General features: G+C 36.9%; 2 protein-coding genes across 13 annotated transcripts in view; one reads left to right on the top strand and one right to left on the bottom strand.

Moving 5' to 3' along the window:
• LOC122571219 (RING finger protein 17) overlaps window positions 1–22,105 on the bottom strand; it is a 307,437-nt gene that overhangs the window by 84,480 nt on the left and 200,852 nt on the right. The window contains exon 1 of one of the 11 annotated variants that reach the window (XM_043734688.1): window positions 874–896. The exons of the other annotated variants lie outside the window; for them this stretch is intronic. The gene's annotated coding sequence lies outside the window, so the exon portion shown is untranslated. Of the gene's footprint in view, window positions 1–873; window positions 897–22,105 lie in introns of those variants that run through there. 11 annotated transcript variants of the gene reach the window in all.
• The window catches only part of LOC122571224, a 116,740-nt gene that overhangs the window by 72,065 nt on the left and 22,570 nt on the right, over window positions 1–22,105 (top strand). The gene's annotated exons all lie outside the window — the stretch shown is intronic.

The following is a 22,105-nucleotide window of genomic DNA, read 5'->3' as shown; positions in this document are numbered from 1 at the left end:
TTATTGATTCGTCGGTTCGACACCAGTCCATAGGATCCGAGTGTGTGTGTGTGTGTGCGCGCGCGCCAGGTCGCAAAGTGCACGCACGTACCCCTGACACTGATCACCCACGACTATGGTATACCCACAAATATACAGACACATGCACGCACATAGGCACATGCAGGCGAATAGATAGCGAAACGGAGAGGAAATCTAGAGAGGAAGAAGGGAATATGTGTACACAGCATGGAACCGAATGTAGCCGCAATGGTTGCGATGTGTATTCTCATTTCCAGCGCGTTCCGGCATTCTGCTTGCACAGGAGTGCATTAATGCATGCAAAGGATTCCATTGAGCCTGACTGCAGTCCAATTTCGCGGCGCTCTTTATCCACCGGCCGCACTTGTTGACCGCTTTATTATCGGAATAGAGACGCGTCGCCCGGAATTTATGAAAGTAGCTCACGGTAACCGCGAAATTCACCGTTTCACCACCGCCGATTCTACCTTATTTTTTCTCCCCGCCGTGTATTATTAACAGCCAGAATTCCTTTTCCCTTCGAGGATATTTTATCCCAGTCGACCGATTCTTTTAACAGCTCGCGTGATTTTGTCGAGCGACCGATCGACGAAATTGATCGAACGCGAGAAAAGCGTCGAAGAGCGGCGAGATAAATTTGAAGATGATAAAAAGGATCTTGCTGATGATAAATTTTAGAACGATACGTTTTTGGAATAATTGTACGATTGATTTTGAACGATTTTGAACGATCGTACAGAACGATATTAGATGAATGTGTTGCGAGTGAATAAGAGACTTAGCGAGGAATGACTTTTGAATTTCTACGAGCTAATGCAACAGCCGGGCATGTTACTTTAAGTAAGTGCATACCTAAAACAGTGTTTCCACTTCACGTTTCTCCAATTTTCGAAGATGAATGTCCTGGAAGAAGAAAGCAGTCATTCTATAATGGACCTGAATTTTTGTTCATTAAAATCATGCTCTGTAATTGGGTAGTGGCGTGTGAAAAAGCTGAGCAAGCTGGTGATACAAAGCGACGTAACGTTAAGTAGAAAATTTCCTTGCAAATGGAGACGTTATAAATACAGGATGCTTTATAATGCACAAGGATATACCGAAGAAATATCGCTACGATATTGCCATCGGAAAATTTGTATGGCATTTTCTTTTAGCAACTAATTAAATAAATTGAGATTTAACGTAATAATTTTTCATCAACTGGGGGAAAAACATCCTTGCAAATATAGATTAGAAGGGACATATATGGTTTTCGATTTATTCGTCAAAAAAGATATTGTAAAATCGTGCAATTAACTATGGAGGATTGAGCGAAGTTTAATTATAAAATGTATTATTCAGAATCGTGGAAAAATCAACATTTATTCGCAACTGCACCATTAATTTTAGTTGCAACAACTTGCGCGTCCGAAATCCCATAAATTCCGGATCACGCATCATTTTCCACTTCCAGTTAAATATTTGTTAGGAGGCAACGGTTCATTTATCGCCGACCTGGCCGCGTTTTAAAAGGATAAATCGTACCTTCTTTGCATTATATGGCGTTTAAACTCCATTTGCTAGCGACCTCGTCGTGCAAAATAAATTATGTTCCTTCGGTAGGAAATAAATATGTACATTGTGACTTATGTACGTGACTTTCTATGCGAATTAATATTTATAGAATTGTCTAATTATTTTGTTGCAGCATCGTTCAAAGTGTATTAAATTTGTAATTTAATTAAGAGAAATTAACTTTTAGACCGATAATTATCCAAGTCTTGAGAATATATTGTCTAGAAATTATTTTATCCACAATCGTTCTCTAAAGAACGTATAATATTTATTTTATATATCTAGTACGTTTGTTCTGTGACGTTCTATATTAAAAATTAATATTACAATTAAATTTTGATTAGTTTCGTCATTCGAGTATAAGTGATTATTGATGTAAAACAATTTAGGTTCCATATCGGAAAATGATTAATGTCTGGAAATGTACGCGAAATATTGTATATGAAAAGGTTCAGGTTGGTGTTGAGCTTGTCACATATACGTAGCATGATTTAAGAACATGTTTACTACCGTGGCTACGTTGATCGTTAATCGTGTTAGTTCTCAGTTAATTACAGAGTTAGTTAAGAATCACTTGCCAGCGTGCTAGTTACATAGCTTTACCATGGTTCGGTTGACGTCGTAGCACGGAACAGGAGTCAGAAAGTTTCGACTTCCAAGCCAATCTCGCTGTGTTCCATGACATAACAATTTTCTTGTCTTTTCATCGATTTCGTGCAATTTGAAATAATTTTGTAATTGCGTGATTCTGTTAATCTTCTTTTTCTTATTATAATTACAACAATTTTTTAAGCTATTCTCAGCAAATTGCATATTTTAATACTTTTATATCGAGTATCTGTGAAACAAATTAACAAATTCGATATGTGACAAATAGATTGCCGAAGTTTATGCATTATCGTGACATTTAAGATTCTAAAATTCTACAAAATGCGTACAATATGTAAAAATACGTACACACCAGAGGAATTATTATGAAATTTAATAAATGATACAAATTTCTATATAGAATCTATTTCTTCGGTAATGCTCATAAATATAAATTAAATTTACTTAATCTCAATATCGAAGTGAGTCAGCATCGAGGAACAAGTATGGGAGCCGACAAACTTCATAAAAGCAAGTATGAAACTAAAGGCAATATCCCTGAAAGAGTAAATCCAAATGCAATATCAGTAGTTCCAAAGAAGTCAAAGAACCAAAGAAACCACAAACTAACAAAAATAATACGATATATCCTGATACCGAGATATATCGTAATATTAGATATATTTAAACATTAAGTATGCTGTAATGTAGAAACATACCATAGTTTACAATATATAATATATAGTTAATAATATATAAAATAAATTATGGTAATTCAAAGTACAAATATATTATGATATAGTAATTTCACATTGAGTATAGTAGAGTATTGAGTAGATATAGGTAACACGTTAAAAAGCAAACGAAATTCTATTAAATGCGCACTTAGGTGAACACGGATCGTACCAGGCTGTAAGCCTAACTACAATAAGTAATACATTAGGTTGTCGGAAAAGTGTCTTTCTTTTACAGACACGTCTTTTACAACGATGCATCTTTATACAAACATGAAACCTAATCTGTCGAACGTTGCGATCTTTATTTTGATAGAACAAAATGGATCATAATTATTCGATAAAATAACGAAAAATGTCGTGTATCCATTATTTCCTTATAAAGCGAAAGAAACTTTTTGGACGACCTAATACATACATATCGAGCCAGCTCCTAAATATTTCACATAAATTATTTGTAAGAAAAAATTTGTAAAAATGAGGGAAAAATATTTCCATCGCGCGTTTAAGGGCGTAAGTTGGATCTGTGACAGCTGCAGCGCGCAATATTCGCGTGAAGCTGGCAATAATAGTTGAAGCCGTAAATACGTGAAGCGAAACGGGTATCCGATGGAAACGACGCGTAGTGTCAAGCGTGAAAGAAGCAGAAACGCAACCGCTTCTAGCGAGACTGTTACAACGAGCGTCGTGCTAGCCGGACGACAGAGCATGTCGACGAACTGACAAGCTTTTTTGCCGCCAGTCACCCAATGAAATTTTCGCGCGAAGAAAGAAGCTTTTCAAGCGAAGCCATTCCTTGAACAGGTGCCAATTCACCGGTCTTTTGGTCGTGCAAAAGCGTCAGAAATATTAAAACCAAGGACAATCGTTACATCGCTCTTAATTCTTATCCTTGATCGAAATGAAAATACGTTTAGTGTATTCTGGCAAGTATCTTTATGAAGAGCTTACGAGTTAGAATTCAACCTGTATGAAGATTATTGATCGTGACACGCTCATATGTTATTTGTTAGTTGAGAAGAAAATTATAGAAATATTTATTACTGGAATATTGATAAACTTTTCGTTATTACATAATTTTCTCGAGAAAAGGTTTCGTGAAGAAAAATACAGTAAAATTTAAGATTCTTTTTGTCGAAAATAAATACGTTTATTGTTCGTTTAATTAACAACTTACTCAATACGTGATACCGAGGGTGAAAGAGTTAACTCGGTGCGTGGATTATTCCAGTTTTTAAATTTATGCTAAAACTATCTAAAATCAATCCCAGATAGAAACATTCTACAACATTTCCATTCTCCCTGAACGACGACTCTTTACAAGAATAACGCGCCGTTTACGAGTGGCACTAAAAATTGAATCACCGAGAAACACAATGGAAAATAAACGCGGCCAAAGATTCGTGTGCGAGATTCTATGCTTTGTTCGATCGATAATCGGATTGAATCGGATCACAATAGCAGGTAAGGTCTCGGAAACGATCGGCTGGCACACCTAGCGAACATTCTAAAGTCATCCTACGCTTGTACATCACCTTTCTAAAGCGTGGCTCGCATGCTAACACGAGTGGCGAGGAACGAGAGTGAAAACGAGGTGAGAACCTTGAGAGAGGCAGAGAACCAGACAACGAAAATCGATGGACGAAGGCGTCGAAAATGTGATTGTCATGATTAACACGTGCCACACGAGGAGTATGAGGTAACCGTTGTAAATGCGCTTTCACGATCGCTACCGATACAATGCAACGATTGCGCGACGCGACGATGTTCCTAATATGATGCACGTCGAAACGATTTATCACTAACAGTGAGTTTAATTCGATTTTATACTTTGCCGATTGTTATTTACCCAATAAATGACAGTCTCTATTGATTCGTACAGAGTTGTCTATAGCGTTTCTACCATGAACTTCTATTAAATAATCGAATGCTTTTGATAGTTGGATATTAAGGAGGAACAAGGAAAAACGTTCAAAATTTGTTAATAAGCTGCAGGGTTCCTTTTTCCAGCCAGATAATTTTGTATCCCATGTATTCGCGAAGAGCAATAAATTTCGAATCCAGACTGGTACGTTTATCTTGATCCTATTTATTCACTGAATATGTATAGTTATAATCTCATTATTATTTATTGCGGTTTTGCAAAATTTATTCGAAGGAATATTTTTCAAGATGCTAATTCCATGAAAGTACATCCCCTTGAAATGTTTCTGAACGTTCGTCACAAATTTTCTAAACGTCATATTAATGCGATTCGTTGCAATGATATTTCAAAGAGTTTCGTATAATACGTACATTACATTTATAAGAATCTTTTATCATTGTAAATAATTCCAGAGAAATCTAATGGCTGGACTGCGGACGCAGATTCATATTTTTATAAATAAAATGAAAGAAGCGCAACCTAGACAGAAATTTATCTTAGCTACTAGACATCAGAATACGTACTGTACTTTGGATATTTTACATATTTTCGTATATTATGCGTGTTTCGTGCGTTTTGGCAGCCATAGATTTCTTCTTTTCACGGTCTACTAATGATCGTAGGAATTGCAGCAATCGTAAAGAGAAACGAGGAAGAATCACGCGAATGATTGGTTCACGCGAGGCGAAAACGCTCGCCGATGATAATTTCAAGATGTCGCGTTGGATCTATTAATGATGGTTATTAGTGAGCTACGTGCACCGCTGCGGAAAATATAATAGTTAAACACAGTGTAATCTCGTAATGGACGCTGGCTTTAATCAACATTACTTAACTCGTCACGAAATTACCCTCGGTCGACGCTCCGAAGCTGAATCGAGTAAAGTACTGTTGCTAACGCGTTGCCAAGAATTGCGAGGCAACTTTTACGATGATATATATATATAATATGAACGAACATATTTTTCAGTTTCGTTGTTTTGTCTGTGATTTTCAACGCAAGTCATATCATCGCTTGAGACTGTAACTCGATGAATCACGTTGGCGGACTTTTTTGTTAATTTCGAAAATTGTTTTAGTGGAAAATGGTAGAAATTATAATAGTCGATCGTTAAGTCGTAATCCATCGTAAGCGGTAAATGTAGTAAAGATATTGAGAAATAAATAGCGCTCTCCGATAGCAGAGAATGAGTTTTACGTAGAATCAGAATGTTCGAAGTCAGACTCGTGATGCTATTATTTCCAATTGATATGCTGTTTCAGGAACAGCTTGTAGATGATTTATGTCCTATAGCTAATAAAAATTCTTCGATAGAAATTAATTCCGTGAATAAAGTTTTCAAACGACGTAAGAGCTTGCAATTCTAAAAATACGTTTAGTCTAACCGACTAAACGAAATTATTATTGCCGATAAAAACATAATTCTTCCATAGGAATGAACTTGACAAACAATGTTTCCAAACGATGTAACAGCTTAAGATACCGCAGCTATACACGTCGATAATATAGTGCACCAAAAAGGGATGAAAGTTTCGTGCAACCATTTGCGGAAGACGCGTTCATCAGCCCCATAATTAGATATTACGTCAAACGGCGGGTGGGCTGAAAGTTATCAGGGGAAAAAAAATGACGGGATGCGGAAGATCCGTTGCAAGAGGCGGACGAAGGCTTTGTACGATCCACCGGCGAGATAACCTGTCGCTGTCAATGTAAATCAGCCACTTCGTTTCTTTTATTTTCGCCAGACTCCGCTGTTGTATCCTCTCCTTTTTTCCAATCTCTCATTTTTTTATTGTTTCGTTCAAACTCTGCTTTATTGATTTCTACGTCAAACGATTTATTCGCCCTTATTCGTTCGGCTACTTGGCTTTCTATTTCTGCGCGCTTAAACTCTCGGTTCTTTCCCGTGAAAATCATAAACAAAGTGCGAGCAGTAATAACCGTGCAAGAAACTCTCATTTCCCAATAATCGTCTTTTATTTGATATTTTGTATATTTTTATAGTCCAGGATTGGAATATTCTTCTCGTGTATGGAATATATTTTCGTTGGTAGATTGAGATGTTTCACTGTGTGAAGTGGAATCTACTATGAAGAGGTGAGAATTAAGATCGAGTAATTCGATGATGAGTTTTACGAAATAACAGTTACAATATCTTTTAGTACGTCTTTTTATTAGCCCTTTAGCATGGAATGTCTTGAGACACGTAAGAATTTTTGTTCGTACAAGCGTTATTCAATTGTTTTGATGAATTTTCTTTTTGCTGGTTTGTTAAAAGGACATAGAAAAATATATAATTATACATGTTGCTTAGAACTGAAACAATGCATGTTTAAATAGTTAATTCATATGTCTAGAGAATATAAAGATGTATGGATAAAATATTTATAATTTTAGAGTTTATTCTTGATACGTAAGAAGAGAAGAGGCAAGTGAAAACTGATCGTATGTGGTCAGATGCGGATGCTGTTAACGCGACAAAAATTGTGATAGATATATCGAGCGCTTTTGCATATATTTATATATTTTGCATGTAAATGGAAAGGATCTTTATATATTTGCTCATCTGTGGCTCGTTTAATTAAGAGAAAAAATTATTTCCCCTTTCAATATGGAACAATAAATATTATTACTCGCTACATATGATTATTCGTTCTGAATAAGAAAGATACCTAGGAAACAATTCCATTTTCATCTTATTTATTGATTTACTAAAAAAGTAGAATAACTTAATGAGAGGAAACTCAATAAAAAATATAATTTAATAAACACAACGAAACTAATATACGCATAAAATTTGTTCCATTTTAATTCATTCAATTCCAGGATTCTAACAAGTAAAGTTTTCAGCCTTCGATTTAATAGTGTTTTCCATTGAAAAAAAAGTATTACTTTTATTTTGAAGCAAAAAGGAAATAAAAAAGAATGGCTAGTATAACGAAGCTGACAATTGTTTTTACTTGGCCAGCTCCGATCGACGTAGCAGGGTAATTTTAGTTTCGACGTTTCTTCTCTCTGTTCGTCATTCCAGAAAATTAACCGTGTCCGATTCGTGAAATTTTTACGCGCGAGCAGGTACAATGAACGACCGCGAAAGCGTTTGATTAAAAACTGCTAAAATTTCATTCTATCCATTTGTTTTCGGCCTGTAATATAATAGAACCTCGGCTCATTCTCGAATATAGTTGCCGGTGTATTAAAAGTGTTTCCAGTCCACGTGAGTAAACGCCTACGTACGTTTCGAAACTTTTATCTTTGAAATAGTGTAATTCAGAGGGTTAATGAAAACGATGTCTCATTCACAATTAAAAATTTTGCCCAATTCTGTGTACCTCATATAGTTTCTTTCATCTCTTAAACTGAATATTTGTTGAAAAATAATTATTATATATTTTGAAGGCTATTTCCGTGACTTCGTTTTAATTGTGCCGACTCTTGGGAAAACGGAGATTGAAAATCGTGGACTTTTAACGAGGAAATACTTTTTGCAGGAATTATTACTATCATAAAATACTTTAGAAATTGGGCTATATAATCAATAAGAGACGCAATTATCGTGTCATGTATCTCCTAAATTAATATAATTCATTAAAATTCATAGACTCAATATACTTGAATCTAATTTAAATTTGAATTTTAATTAAATTAATTTTTCCTGCATACGCTACAGCTTGTTCTTTCAAGTAGAAAGATACAGAAAAGTGAGGCAGTATTCTAAAATCATTTTTCTATGATTTTCCAAAACATCGAACAAATTTCAAAGTGTTTTGTCATATTTGAGGGAATCGATCGATTAATTGTGTGTCGGAAAAATATATAGATTCGCATAAAAACCCACAATCCAGCGATCACGCTATCCAGATAAACGATTTTTCGCGAAAGTTCAGCCAGGCAACTAGCTTTGACGATCGAGCAGCTATTGTAGGGGGAAAAATTAGTTTCGCATCTCCATTTTACGATTGAAACTCGCGTCGCCTAAACTTCTCGCGCAACGTTTCTTTTTTTTTTTTCTTAGAGAACGTTTCCTCGTGACAGGTGTGACGGTTGGCCAGTGCGAAAATTCGACGCGTAAAGTCGCGATTCAATCGCGCGCGATAAACCCGGTGAGAAAGCTGACTCGTCTGAAAAGGAATCTAAGTTGGAGCAAGTTGGAATAACCAAAAAGTTTGCCAGAAACGTTATAAATCGTACGAAAATATTTAAGAAACTTCAAATTTGAATAATTTTTCCATGGAAGAAAAGGTTAGATCGAGCAATTTCACGCTACTTTATTTCAATTCCAATTAACGATTATCGTGTTATGTTTGCTTCTTTCGACTGTTTTCGGCTCAATTATAAAAATAAAACAGAAATAAATATTAAAAAAATTGTAGTAACACGTTCGGTATAATAATAGAATGTTTTGCAATATGATGAGAATATTATTTCCATATGATATTGTCTTTCATCGTTAGTGTAAATATGTTGCTCGTTTGCAGCTGCATATTTAAAATTCTGAGATAGGTGAGGTTCAAGGTATTTCAATATTGGCGAAAACTTTAACCGACGACTTTTCCATGCCTGTCCTTCGCATAATTGGTAAAAATAACGCGGAAAAAAAATATAGCAGGATCATAGAAGATGAGCAGCGAAGCTTCGTGTCTGGAGCAGACCGTTGCGGAACATCAGTTAATTATTCGATGCCGGGAAAAGATTGACGTTTTCTGGCGATAAATTCCTGTTCATCCCTTTTTGAAAGGGATACCCTGTCGATGAAAATTGCTAAATGAAACATTCGTCGCGTGTGTCTTCCACCAGTTGAAAGCAAATACAACAAAATGCTACTGCCATGATAGCCTAAAGTAATTATGATCTTGTAATCGCTTTTTAATCGCAAATAACGTTCTTTATTGATTCTATTAGAATCTAATTAAATTCTATTCGAAAAAATTACAATTCTGTTAAAGATACGGAGCGTATTATCAAATTTTTATAATCGTATGGAAATACTACTAAATCATACGGAATTTAATAAATTTGTCTTCAAGTAATTACTATGCTATAGTAAATAATTTATTTGCACCTAATTAATCACGTACTATTAAATATCCGATACAGTGGTGTGCTGACACTTTTTGTAGCCACTGTACCACTAGAACGAGCAACCACCCTCCTTCACCCTTTTCCCCCTTTCCTTTTTCTCGTAACTGACTCTCCTCTCTCACGGTGAATTTTCATGCGGTGCTGCGATATTAAAGTGCCGTTTCCCTGGGATATTTGCGCGTCGCGAAACGCAGGAAATAACTGCGCGACGCTTTTTCTTCAGTGTGTCTTTTTGCTCGGTTTCACGGATCGACCGGGGCAAAAAGAAGACACGCGTCAGAGGTTCGAAACAAAACAGCTACTTCTGAGCACCGAGACCATCGTTTTATACCGATGTTTTACGAAACACGCTAGCGCGATAGTTGAGTGATTCCTCTTCTATCGCGCTTCATTTTAGACGAAATAATACGGCAGGCACGTGCGTAAAGAGACACGCGTAATGAAACGTCATTTCGAAAGGTAATCGTGCGAGACCTCGTTGTAAAAAATTGTACGAGACGGAAATTTATGAGAGTTTTGAGCGTTGTGCTTAGAAGAAACGATGATTCTTCAATGGTGAACGGAGCTCGGGTACGAGGATGATTTGCATGTACGTGACTCGAGTTGACAATCGACGTTTGTTTGGTTAGAGATAACGTATTTGCGACCGACGATATCATATTGTGATATTTATTCTTCCATTTTGCGGAATTTATCATAGGATTCTATATTCCAATAGGTTTCAGCGATGTCAGAAAAATTATAGCGATCCAAAGATCTTGCTGGAAGATATTTTGCCACGCACTCTTCGTACATTGCAGCGTATGATGAACCTTACCAAGGTTAAAATGATATTTCATACTGAGAACGCAAAGAGCGCAAAATCACAACTTCTCATTACAAACACATTATAAATCGTTATTTAAATTAGATTGAAAACATTTCATTTGAGAAATTTTCTTTGACAGATTTGTTAAATCTGTCGGAAGATTTGGCAGAGCTACAATAAACGGGAAACGTTCCATGAAAACGATAGAAAACAGCGTATTATGCATCGATTCGCGAATCGTGAGAATGGCCAGAAATCACAGGAAGCCTTCGAACAGCTTTGTATTACACTTAATTTACGGCTTGGTTTAGAGGCTGGGGGAGACAGTTTGGGAATCTGACGTTAATGAATTCCAAATTTCAACCTATTAATAGCAACGTTCCGATAGTAGCGATTCGGGGTCGTGTTAAACGATCGCGCGGGCTACGAGAGCGTTGTATCGCGAATAACGCAGCCAGGCACGTTCCGTGGTTTTCGCTCATTATGCGCCGCGAGTTATTACAATATTTTCATTCTTCGTGGTTGCGCTGTATTACGTTGCGCGGAATTAATCGCGGTATTTAAAGGGCAGTGTTCCAACCTACTTAGGGGTTGCGAGCGGAAAGAAACGAGTTCGTCCGTGTGTTTCTACGTAGTTGTGTTCACGAGTTCATCATTCCAAAGATTTTCTCTCATTTTCTCTTTCTTTTCCTTTTATACAGTTTGAATGACTCGATCGAACTTTAGGATTTTTTTAGATTTATTTTCTGCACGCTGCAAGTGCAAAGTGCCAATTGCTCGGTTTATCACTCGAACGCTCTTCTCTCTTCTTCTTTATCGTTCCCCTTCTCTCTGTGGTTTGAATTGAACGAATTTTAGAATTTTTTAAAGCCGCTTCTTATAGAAATCGTTAACTGCTCGAAAATTTATCGTTCGAAAGTTCCTCCTTCACCTTCCTTTATATAGAATCTTATAAATTTTTCAATTTAATCTCGTTCGAATAGGAAATGCCAAAATTAGGCTGTAAATATTTGAAAATTCGAAGAAACTCGAAGAAGTTAATTGGAAGTTGCGAAAGTATGGGAATTTAGGAAGCATAGGTTTATTATACTTCGATGGTGGTTTTCGAGGAAGTAGATTAAACGTTTGATGTGGCAATCATAGTTCGGATGTTCTTGCTGCAGAGGATTCAAGGGAATGAAGAAAACTAATCGAGGAAGTTTGGTAATTTAGAAACCTTTTCGGTTATCTTGATACACTTGAAAGTAGAAGGGGACGCAGCCACAGTCCACAAAGATTGTAAGGTAGATATTATGTGTACCATAAATAGGTTCAGAATCTTCGTAATCGACCAGAAAACGTATCGTTTCCTTATTTTGCATTTTGCAACATTTTTACTGGCGTTTAGGTTATTGTCAACTTCATTTACAATTAGACCAACATATCAGATAATTCGATCAAAAATTATGTTAGAAGATTCAATCTGAGAGCTCACGTGTTTATTATAATTAATCGAGCTTACTTTTACCATATAATTTCGCTACTGTTAAATAATTTATTATAAACATCACTGAGTTGAACGATTAATTTTTGAAATGTTAAAAAGCTAAATTTCGTACGAAATTCATTGATGTTATCAAAACCAACATCTTTTGCTTGTTAGTGGTATTGATCAAAGTTGAATTATCTTATTACGGTACATGCAATGTGGAAAACTAAGAAATTCAATGAAAAATGATCTACGTACGTAGCATGCAAATTACTTGATTACAATAATCGTCGTCATCATACCTCGTCAAGTCTTGATGGTAGATTATTTCTAAATTACCAGAACACTGTTAAAGAATACGTACCTGAAACAAAACAGAGAAAAGTATGCGTTAGTTTAAAATGTTTAAAATATTATTTTTCACTGGCGTAATATCAAAAAGTAGCTGTCCGCTAAATACGCATAAAGCGAAAATCTTTGGAAATCCGTGAAATAAAGTTGTAAACACAAATTACGTCAGTTATTCGCAAAATGATGCTAACATATTCTGAGTTAAATCTCATAAAATCTAACATTTTATTACTATTATCATTATATAGTTTCTGCAAAACACATTTCAATTTTTCCAAGCGAAAATTCATCGTTTAACATAAATCCTGTGAATGCATCTATAATTACATCACAGAAGAGCCATATCTAATCAAATCATGAAATCACGAATCCCCTGGAACCGGTTAACCTTCCTTCACCAATGAGTCGACATACAGATCATCTTTTATCACAACGATTCCACCATAATAGAATACATTATTCATAACACGTAGTTTGTAATAATAAAGTTCTTACTAAAGATCTTAAAGATCTTATTACGACCTTCTCAATCAATAATTCAATACTAATAGTACAATAGGAAAGACGAACGATCTTATTACGAAGATTTAATACTTGATGAACGCAGTCTAAACATTTGGAATGTTTTCTCCATTATGACACTGTCAATTAACAATCAACAATTAACAATATTAATGGTAGAATAAAAGACGAACGAACTTATCGCACAATCCATTACATGAAGCGAACGAAGTCTAAAGATTTCACAAATGTTGTTATCATCTCGTCAATTAATATTCCAATTTTAATAGCGCAACAAAACACCGACGAATTTTCTTCAAAATCTGATGCTTGACGAACAAAACAATTAGAAGTAACGAAACTCCAAAAATCTCCTCTGAAAATCTCTCGTCGCTGTACTCCACGTGTACACTCCCCATCACCACGTTGCTCAGCGAGACCAACGAGGAGAATAAACCAACGTGCTATTTTCCATCGACTCTCTCTTTCCGCCTCATTCCTCTCTTCCGTCATTCACCTTTGAGGCAGTGATTCATGGGGCGCTAGGGGTACGGATAAGCCGAGAAAACGCAACATGTGTGCGAACCAGGGTAGAATACCAGGGTAGTTCCTCGACAGTCGGAGCAGATACGGATCGATTAATTATTTAACGAAGCTCTCAGCACCCAGCGCCGCTCACATTGGCCCCGTCAACCGGCCGCCCTTACCCCCTCGCTCTTGCACATCCTCGTCGCCGCGCCACTGTTTAGCCCCGAAGCAACGTCCGTCTGTTTCCGTCTGTATTTTCATCCGTTGCGCATCCAGCTCACCTACGTTAAGCGACCACCAGCGAAACCTCGCTTCTGTGTTTTCTTTCTCTTTCTATTCGTGTATTCGCTAGGCGTTGCTCTCTTTCCCTTTTCATCCGCGTATTCGCGGATGGTAGCGAGCCGCTCGGTTCGGTCTGAAATTTCATCGTGAACAGGAGGAATCGTAACAGCGATCGCGCGGCGAGGGGCGGCCAGGATAGCCGCGTAATTAGTTTGCCTTTGATGAGAAAACTCGCGATCCACGAGCACGTACGAATGTACGCGATTTTAGAGGGTTGCAGGTAGGTAGGGGTTAGTGAGATTCGCGGAAGAAACGGGGATTGTGTTAACGTGGGTTAACGGGGATTGATAGGGAAATTCTTCAGGGGAGAACTTGTCAAGGTTAGGAAATAATTAACTTGTTATCTCTAAGATTGTTCCTTTTTGTTAGATGGCTTCGATATGTGTGTTTTACTCTGTTTCTTCAATTATTTGGTAATTAATAGATTGTCCGAAAAGTTTTTTTCGTTTTATAAGGAAATAATAGGCGCACAATGTTCTTTGTTTTATATTAGTTTATTGAATTATACACGAACGTAATAATAGAAATATAACGATATGGATCATACTTAATTCAATAAAATAATAAAAAAACAGAAATTGTTGTTCATCTGTTATCATCTTACGAAACGAAAGAAACTTTTCGGACAACCTAATATCTTCGAGCAGAATTTTCCAAATGTGAAATATTCCAATGGTGAAATTGAATCGATACTATGGTATCAAATAGTATTGGTAATTCACATATCATTATGGACAATATTGATAGGAACTGGAAAACGAACTTATTGCGTGGCATATCGAGTGGCAAGGATAGGAGAAGATAATTAACTTGCTTTTTAAGAAAAACGATGCGGTACGATCTTATATATTCGGGAATACAAATGTAACTCAGAATTGCGATATACTCAGAATGGAGTCGATTAAAGTTGGAATTCGGAAATCAACATTTGCCCTTAATTTAATAATATTTCTTACGTAGTATGATTTTACCGACTATTTCTACAGACCTGTTTTGTCGAACTATAGAACGTTCTTTTTTACTACGGATTCGAAAGTTTGTGCAAAGCTCGTTTCAAATGTATAAGTTGTAGTGATAGAAACAATCGTTGAACTGTGAAATCTTCGTAAGATTTTTATGAACGAAATAGAATTTAAACGGAGATTTAGTTCATTTTTAAATACTGTGACAAAGACTTCGCGTATTTTCTATATTATACGTTCTTCTATACGTTTCAATTCCTCTGTAAACGTATAAATATCCGCAATGTACCTATTGATATATGAACCAGGGAATACGTAGCATTAATAAAAATTAAGATCAATAACATACAAAAATAAAATTGATTAAAAAGTTGGAGATTCCGTGAGTGTTGAGCAACATCTAATTTCAAATGGTCCGGCGGGTCCATCGCTAGTGAAGCGGGACGAAGACAAAGGGATGCACCCGTTAAATGGATCCTTCTGTAAGGAGTCGACCAAGCGAGAAACACAAAGGAATCAGGATCGTTCTTTGCTGTTAAAGATGGCTTGCTGACTACCTTGGGTGAAAAGATTCTCTCGTTACCACCTTTTTTCACCCTCGACTCTGCCGTTCCTACCGTTAATCTCTTTCTTTTTAACTCTTGCGTGCAACGATTGAAATTTCTTAATTAAATAATACAGCATACAATCCGGACAGAAATGGAATAAATACAGAGAAAGATTACATCGCTCAATGGAGTTAATTAAAATTTGAATTTGTCAATCGACTACAGGAATTTCATTAACTTTATTTTAATAATGCCCTGTAGGAGAAATAATTAAGAACTAATTAATTTTATTTAGGTACATTCGTTTTTCATTTGTCGATCTTTACACGAGTGTTACGTTTTACTATTTAATTTGGAAAATAGTAGAATAGCAGCTATTAGAGATGAAGAGCGTCATATTATGTGATATCATTTCATTTAAATTGATGTAATAATATTTGGTACAACTACCAGAATTATGTCAAATTAATTTTAGTATTCACACTGCGCTCCAAATTTTCATGTGTTTCACACAAACAGGGAGAACTAAAAAGTATACCGGAGAACATATTTTACCTGAAGCAGGAGATTCGGCCAAAGATTACAAAATTAAATAACAGTAATTGAAATGAATTATTCGTAACATAGTAAAACTCCAATTTCACGTAACAAGTAATTTACAATAATCGATATTTTTAATCCACACGATGTCAATCACAAGAAAGAAAGAAGAAAAGGAATTCAAACCTCAATAAAACCAATCTTCGATAAAACGGTATTATCCAAAACTACCGCGCAACATACAACAACTCTCTCCAATATTTAAAATTCACCCTCGAAAATTAATTACCTACATGCGATTAGCAACAAACACGGAAGAGCCGTAACCGTATCTATCCGCCCGAAATGAAGGAAAAGGAGAAACAAAATCTGCCGTATCCCGTCGAAATCTAGGAAGAGAAGAAAATAATCGCAGCCGGAGGGTTGAAAAATTATTCGAAGGAAATTTCGAGCTTTGCTTCTGCAACCGGTCTATCCGTAGAAAAATAAGACGCTAATATTTCAAGGAGGCCGAGAGCAGAGAAAAAGAAATAAATAAAAGGAGAAGGTAAGAGAAGAGGGAAGAGGGAATAGTCACGTTACGTAGAGAAAGCGGTATTTCGCGTTTCATTCGCTCCCGGCTACTTTTTCCGCAAAATTCGCTCCTCCTTTTTCAAACTTTCCGTCGGATTATTGTCCCTCGTTCGTTCTCCTTCATTTCACTCCGCGTTATCCTCTCTTCCTCGTGCTAGATATATACAACATATCTCTTTCTGTCTTTCTCCTGGTATCGCTCTTCTTCGCCAGACGAAACGAACTTCCGCGCGTACGGCGGAGAAATTTCTTCGCGAACGTCCGAAAATTCGACCTCCTCGAATTATGTGTTCTCCACCACGACGAGACACATCTTGTTAGCGGAGTCAGCTTCGAATTTTAACCTTCCACCTTGTGGTGTACACGCGAGTGTCTACCACCCTCTGCCTTATACAGGGTGTCCCTAAATTAAATGTCAAAATTTCTGGAGCGTACAGGGGACCGACAAATGAAGAAAAAAATCTCCCTTAAGGATTTACTCGTTTTCGCTCCAGTTTAGGGAAGATCACGAAAAGAGAAACGAAGATGTCTTCGTTCTTATACTTAGCCATTTTAAACTTTCTCATTCGTGATATCATCTATTCGACGAAGATGAAAACTGGATCGTAGCTGCAGTGCATCAAATATCACCGGAGCAATGTCTAGTTGCAATTAGAGTGGCCATTGCTAGATACAATGCTTGAATTGTCGCAAGAGGCTAATATTTTCAACGATATCTTCGTCGAGTAGATAACACACTCTTTTCTTCTTTCTGTTCCCGCGAACAATTTTTCTTCAAAACGCAGCGAAGCTCGGTAGATATCCAAAGAAATCTTATTTTCCTTAGTTTGTCGGTCCCTTACGCGTTCCCGAAGTTTTCCAGACACCCAGTATAATAAGAGTTTTAATCCGAACCAGAGATCAAGTTAGGGTTGGAAACTCAAAGAAACGAACATGGGGGATCGAATCTCACATGGCTGTGTCGCTTTCGTCTTCCAAGTTTTTGTAGTGATACCGACAGGATATTAAAGAGGAACGCGTACCATAAGGTGAATCGAAGCGTATTTCCCAGTTGATCGACGCGAAACGTGGAAAATTGGAGAAATAATTTGACCTATGACAGCAGTGGTTTGTAGAAGACGAAGAAAGAATAGTGTTGGAAAATAAGGGAGGTTTGCTTTTCGGAGGATTTTCGAGATGATTCTAGAAATTAGATTCAAGAGTAAAAAATTAGCAACAATTTGCAAGATTCAAATTATGAAGTTTCTTGACGTGTTTAGTGTCACAGCGAATGGGAGGGAAAGTGAAAAAATCGAATTTGGGTAGACATTTGTTTTCCCCGCTAAATATTATAATTTGCCTATGATATTTTATATCTTCAATTTTAACCTTCTTACAGATGCACAAAAATGTCCAGCTCGTTAACGAATATACTTTTCTTAGAATATTCTTCTCTTCAACATTTACCTTTCTTTTTTGCAAGCTGAAAATTAATTATACGTATACGTACATAACGTAAATATGTTTGACAATTATTACAACATAATTGCTCATGTACAAGCATGTTCTCTATATTTCTAAACATCGTTAGAATTCTAATCTGATTCGATTCAACGCAGCACCAACACAGAAATGCAACTTTCAACAGTCACCAAAACATATGTCTTGTAATTGATAACTGCGTTAATACATATACAGAGATGCATGAATTGAACAGTTTAAAGCATCGATAATATAAATTAAATCATACACATTGTACAGATTATATTACAGCGTATCTGAAATAGTTTTCCAATGCCTGAAAACGTTTCATAAACGACCGTATGTACATATGTATAGCAACAGATCGACTCACTTTCGCGGACAATTAACACCGCGAAAAAACACGGTCGCGGTGCAAAGATAAAACCTCGATAGGACACGTATTTTAACTATTTTCCCAGGTGTTTGTGTTTTCCTTTTTTCTCGTTATTTCGTTCGACCGGTTGATTCAGCGGAACGACGCGCTTTTTACGAAAGCATCGTGGGCCGATTGGTCGACTGGCTACTGGCTGGCTGGGTTCTCTATCAGGCCGGGGCCAATTTCGTCGCGCTTGGTCGGCCAAATTTCATAAAACACGCGCGAGTAAGTAGGGACGCGAAATCAAATAATACTTGCTGTATTAAATGCCACGAACAAACAGGTGTAATTATTCGGCAGCCAAGCGAATATCAAATAATTATCAATGTTTCGCGAGAGCGTTTTCCCGGGCGAAAGTATCGCGCTAGCCCGGCCGGAACTAAATTAACGCGGTTGCGTGTAATAACAAACGAATTCCGCGGCATCGATCGACGAATCGCCCGAGGACGTTTAGCCTCCGAAATTGAAAAAAAAACACAGAAAGAAATGCGAAATAAAATGTAGAGAAAATAAAAAAAAAACAGGAAATGCAACAGGATGGAAAACTATCGTGCGTTTTTGGCAACGCTCGAGGCTGCAAGTGTTTTTATCGATTGACCCGTTCATCGACGAATGGTTAATTAACAATCGACGAATTTACGAATTCGTTAATTTATTCTCTATTGCTGGCCTAATTATCATGATATTCGAGTGGGAGGAGAGTTAGGGAAAAATTGGGCAAATGTACGAGTTCTAGCAGCGAGGCCGGTGACGGTCTCCCAATTCCACGCTGGGTAATTAAACGATCGTTAATTAACAAAGAAACGCGTGACCGTATCCCCGGCTTACTTTGCGAATACGCGAGAATGGCCGGCAAGCGTCGACTGCGATGAAAACGAGCGGTGATGGAATGTTTTCGCTGGCCTATCAATTGTCGACACGGTACACAGCAAACATTTGTGAACAAGGAAATAATCAAACGACATGTTGAAACGCCGTTTTTGAGAGGTTTCCGCCATCAATCTGTCGCACGCTGTTTTCTTTTGGAATTAAAGGGGTTAGATACGATCCTCGTCGAAGGATTTTTCTGGGAATCGATATTTATCAAATCATAGAATCGTCTCTTACTTAGTAGACAATGTTACGAATAACAGAAGACGTTAAATAAATAAAGATTCTTAAAGTTAGTGTGCAAGTATGTGTGTGCACGGCGTCTCAAAAACAAATGAATGTAAACTGTTCAGTCGGTGAACAGTCGGGTACGGAAGAAAGTGCTGAGACACGTGCAAGTGTGTATCGATGAATATCTTTGAAATCGCTTATCAAATAAATATATAACTACCCTAATATGAATTCTAAATGTAAATTTAGTGTTCCTATACCGTTATTTTGGCTTTTAAGATCCAAAATTCTCAACAATAACAATTCTTAACGAAATCAAGTTCTTCGTCAGAATTTACAACTATATGTATGTATCTATGTTTGTGTGACATTTTTTTCTTATTTTTACTCTCATAAAGAATGCCGAGGAGCATTATGTATAATAATACTACGGTGGTTAGATTTACGACACGAGTGCCTGACAATTCTATTTCTAAAGAAATTTATTAAATTTCCAGTGTGCCAATCGCTCGTTCGAGCCAAAGATCGAGACCCAGAAATTGCTTTACGCACGTAGAAACTGTATTTCCGTGAGCCATAGATCCTGTTAACTCAACACTGGGTGCTAGTTGCGTGGCGAACAGTGGTAGACGTGTCGTAAATTCGCAAATAAGGGCACGTAGATGATCAAAGAGTACGGTTACCAAGATAATGCTTTACATATCAGGGAATCGTGGGAGAATCATACAGTAAAAGAATATTTCGGATATTTTCTAATAATCCAGTACAACGATCGTAAACAATCGATTGAAGAAATAAGTAAATATCGGTTGATATGAAAACTTCGTTGTCGTCTAGTTGTCTAATTCCTAAACTATGTATCAGGTAAAAGGAGTTAGCTCTTAAACGAACCGAAATACCACGTAGCGATTAATTCACTGCGGCAATATGTAAATCGCGTGTATCGTTTTAATGCACTATTGATAAACTTTTTCAAATAATTTAAATTTATAATCTGTTAAGCCTATAAGAGAATAGAAGCGCCGCGTTCAATCATTAATTTATACATTCATGCACTGTCCGAATATTTATGAGCGTGATGCATATTCCACGATGACAAAGTAGATAACATCGAAATGTATAAGTGATGAACGAATATAGCAATGGTTTTATTCGTGGTATGACGTAACCAGGGTATACACAGAGGTACGAAATCTTAACAATAAGGCCAGGTCGAGGCTTTGGGTTACGTAACACTGAACATCTTACCCGTGGAATTCATCGAGCGGCAAAAATCAGGTATCCGATGATGTAAGTTCGAGCAGTATCAATCGTAGCCTAAGCTACAGATCGAGAAACAAGCTGCTTTTAGACATAGGATTTGTTTGTTTTATTGTTAAGTAATAAGTCACGAGTCTGGTGAAAAATGATGAAATACAGAGGATGATTCATTTCAATGTCCTCCGGCAAATTGCTCGAAAAGTGTACGAAGTCAATTTCAAATTTTTAAGATTTGATAAATCTTCAGTTTTTAATTATATTTAGTTTATAATTCATTATTTAGAGTAACTTACGAAAATATGCGAACGTTTGTCATAAAAACTTTTTTGGGTATGTTACGTAAATTGTTTTGGAGCGAAAGATCAACGGGGTTTGTTTTTATCATAATTTACATATTTGGACTTTTCTAACTTTTACGTATATCCTTATCTCAATTTATCGAATTATTCGTGATACATATAATTGGCGAGGAATATTTGCTTCGATTTTAGCAAACTTCCCCCTTTTCCTTGCTGTCTGATGAAAGCGAAATATTAATTTAAATATTCCAAAATTCGGAGATGCGAATGGACGCTAAAAAAGTTGTTCAAATAAAGCAGAATGGTAGATACCGCAATGCATCGATAGGTTAACTAATTACGTCAAATTCACCGAGATAAAAAAGAAACGAACGCCTCCACTTCTAAAATTCAGAAAAAGCCCAAAACGAGAGGAACTCTTCGTGAATCTCCTAAACTCTACATCGAAAACATTCATCAACGATTCGACAAACTGAAGAGAAAGACAAACATCTCCATCGTTAAAATATGCAAAAATTCCAACAAAAGGAAGTGGTCGCCAATCCCCAAATTTCATATCGAAAATACTAAGCCAAGGTGGGGAGGTGTCAATGGTCCTGACCTCTCGTTTCCTCGATATTTCCACTGGCAAAAGCCACAGGCCCTCTAGACTTGACCCAATTTCCACCAAAGAGACAGGGAGAGAAATAGAGGGTTGACTGTAATTTAGGTGACGTTGAAGCTAAGTTCTCCCTCGGACAAGGGAGAAACTATGGGCCAAACAAAAGAGAGAGAGAGAGAGAGAGAGTGAGTGAGTGAGTGCATTAAAAGCCTCGTAGAAGGGGTTATAGAGGCGAAAGTTTTGCGGCCATGTCGCCACGATTACGCGAACCACAGGTTCGTACGTAGTTGTTGCGTTATTCAGGCTAGATTCGTGCACACGCGATCGATTTCACGAAGCCGGACGCCACTTCATCGAGAAGCGAAACACCAGGTTCGGAAAGTCGGCAGCTAATTAATTTCAGCCTTGTGTATACCATTGTCGTTAAACATTTCCTCTGT

This window comes from Bombus pyrosoma, linkage group LG9, assembly GCF_014825855.1.
Source record: "Bombus pyrosoma isolate SC7728 linkage group LG9, ASM1482585v1, whole genome shotgun sequence".
Classification (NCBI taxonomy): domain Eukaryota; kingdom Metazoa; phylum Arthropoda; class Insecta; order Hymenoptera; family Apidae; genus Bombus; species Bombus pyrosoma.
Note: the sequence above shows the minus strand (reverse complement) of the source record. Positions and strands in the feature narration are given on the sequence as shown.